Source organism: Meleagris gallopavo, chromosome 1 (genome assembly GCF_000146605.3).
Source record: "Meleagris gallopavo isolate NT-WF06-2002-E0010 breed Aviagen turkey brand Nicholas breeding stock chromosome 1, Turkey_5.1, whole genome shotgun sequence".
Classification (NCBI taxonomy): Eukaryota; Metazoa; Chordata; class Aves; order Galliformes; family Phasianidae; genus Meleagris; species Meleagris gallopavo.
The window spans coordinates 25,184,754-25,187,004 of record NC_015011.2 but is presented as its reverse complement, the minus strand read 5'-3'; positions in this window follow the sequence as shown (position 1 = coordinate 25,187,004).

Genomic DNA, 2,251 nt, shown 5'->3' with positions numbered 1-2,251 from the left:
AAAAAAAAGGCATCACATTGAGAGTTTCTGCTCTTCTCCTTATTCATATTATATCATCACATTCATGGAAATGTTTCAGAAAATAAATGCTGAAATCCCTAAATAATAATTTCATTATGTTTTTCTGCTTCAAACCATGATGAGATGGTTTTTGACCTGCTCCAAATGCTGGATGCTCTCAAATCCAGTGGCCGGATGGATTGCACCCTAGAGTGCTGAGGGAGTTGGCAGATGTGGTTGCCAAGCCACTCTCCATCATCCTTTGGCAGTCCTGCCTAACCGAGGATGTCCCGGTGAATTGGTGACTGACAAATGTGATGCCCATCTTTAAAAAGGGCCAGAAAGATGATCATGATATCCTATCAGTCTCACCTCGGTGCCAGGGAAGGTTATGGAACGGATAATCTTGGGAGCCATTTGGACCAGTTAAAGGTTAACCAGGGGATCAGGCGCAGTCAGCATGGGTTTACAAATGGTAGATCCTGTCTGACAAACCTGATTTCATTCTATGACAAGGTGACCCACTTAATGGATGAAAGTAAGGCTGTTGGTCTGGTCTACATGGATTTCAGCAAAGCCTTTGACAATGTCCACCACAGCATTCTTGTGGAGAAGCTGGCTGCCCATGGTTTGGATGGGTGTACGCTCCGCTGAGTGAAACACTGGCTGAATGGCCAGGCCCAAGGACTTGTGGTCAATGGAGTTAAATCCACTTGGCAGCTGGTCACTAGCGGTGTCTCCCAGGGCTCAGTACTGGGGCTGCTTCTATTTAACATCTTTATCAGTGATCTTGATGGGGGGATTGAGTGCACTTTCAGTAAGTTTGCAGGTGACACCAAGTTGGGAGGGAGTGTTGAGGGGAGAAAGTGCCTTTCTGCTTGAGGGGAGAAAGGCACTACAGAGGGACTTGGATAGACTGGATCGATGGGCCAAAGTAAGCTCTATGAGTTCCAATAGGGCCAATGTAAACTGTATGAGCCATCCAATAGGGCTAAGTGTCGGGTCCTGCATTTTGGTTACAACAACCCCAGGCAACCTACAGGCGTGAGGGGGAGTGGCTGGAAAGCTGCCTGATGGAAAGGGACCTTGGTGTACTGATGAACAGTAGGCTGAATATGAGCCAGCAGTGTACCCAGGAGACCAAGAAGGCCAATGGCATCCTGGCTTGTATCAGGAATGGTGTGGTGAGCAGGACTAGGGAAGTAATCTTGCCCCTGTACTCGGCATTGATGAGGCCTCATCTTGAGTACTGTGTTCAGTTTTGGGCACCTCAGTACAGAAAGGACATTGAGGTGCTGGAGCAGGTCCAAAGAAGGGCAACAAGGCTTGTGAAGGGCTTGGAGAATATGCCTTATGAGGAGAGACTGAAGGAACTGGGGCTGTTTAGTCTGGGAAAAAGGAGGCTGAGGGGAGACCTTATTGCTCTCTTCCAATACCTGAAAGGTGCTTACAGCAAGAGTGGGGTTGGTCTCTCCTCACTGGTGACAGGTGACGAGGGGAGATGGCCTCAAGTTGTGCCAGGGTAAGTTTAAGTTGAGTATCAGGAAACACTTCTTTACAGAAAGGGTTGTTAAGCACTGGAATAGGCTCCCCAGGGAGGTGGTTGAGTCACCATCCCTGAATGTGTTTAAAAGCCGTTTAGATGTGATGCTCAGGGACATGATTTAGCGGAGAGTTGTTAGAGTTAGGGTAGAGTTAGGTTGCGGTTGTACTTGATGATCTTTAAGGTCTTTTCCATCCTGAGCAATTCTATGATTCTATGATTCAAATATCAGGTAAGTTCTCAAGAATTACAGTATGTTCCAAAAATGAGAGATGCCACAAAGCAAGTTGTAAGACCGAAGAAACCAGTATTTCTCCCAGCTTGTTTGGTGTAATGAAGGATTTGAAGTCCCAGCATTTTACATATGACCTTCTCAAATATTAACTTAGACCAGGCACATAGTCTGCTAGAGGGAGACTTCCTTTTAGCCCTTAACCACACATCAAAAGACAGAATAGAGAATTTAATGTTGACAACACATCACATACTCACAGAAATACTGGTTATATTTTAGCAATATTTTCTCCTTTCTCACGCAACCAAGTTTTTGAAACAGTGTTTAATCTGCTCTTCAGTGAGTTTGATTTCCTGATGTTTATCATCACGAACAAAAGCTAGAGCTTTACAAGTACAAAGGTAGTATGAAAAATTAAAAATATCTATCTTGGCATTTTCCTACTGTAAAACATTTGAATCTGTGCACTGTAA